The following is a 659-nucleotide window of genomic DNA, read 5'->3' as shown; positions in this document are numbered from 1 at the left end:
TGTTGTAAATAAAACGAGGACATAAAGACTTTGTTCCCAGATCTCAGATTATAACGTACACCTGCATTGGCCAAATCTGTTAGAGCCTCATTCATTATTGCTAAAGAGCACGTGTAATGCCTACCTGCTACATAGTAGAACCTGTGCAACTGGCTACTTTAATAGACAGAGTCTAGCTATAAAAGCCTCAGTCAGCCGTCCAAGGTTCACCTGGCAGTTTGTCTTCTATAGTAAACCAACTGGCTGTTTGCAATTTGTTAAAGTGTTTCCCCTCCCTCCCTTTGGGGATGGGTTGGATATATCGCTTTGCCTTCATTAAGGGGCTAGGTCACGCAATTTTAGGCAATTTCAGCATTGATCAAATGTTCATAGAATTAACTCAAATAACAAAATAACGGCTCAAAACTATAAGAACTAAGAACTAATTAAGAAGGGACAAGGATGGACAAAACTGGGGAGGATTGAAGTGGATTTTGAAAAACGTCGGCCCACCTTTTTTCAAATTTATATCAGTTTATATCAAAATGTCATTTAAACAGCTGGAAAATCATTCTCAATTGTTATGTGGCCGTGATTTTGCAAATGAAAGACTCTTGCTCTGCCAATTTGACGTTTAGAGCTCATAACTAACAATTTTAAACAAAATTACCTAAAACAGC

This window comes from Montipora capricornis, unplaced genomic scaffold (assembly GCF_036669925.1).
Source record: "Montipora capricornis isolate CH-2021 unplaced genomic scaffold, ASM3666992v2 scaffold_208, whole genome shotgun sequence".
Classification (NCBI taxonomy): Eukaryota; Metazoa; Cnidaria; class Anthozoa; order Scleractinia; family Acroporidae; genus Montipora; species Montipora capricornis.
Note: the sequence above shows the minus strand (reverse complement) of the source record.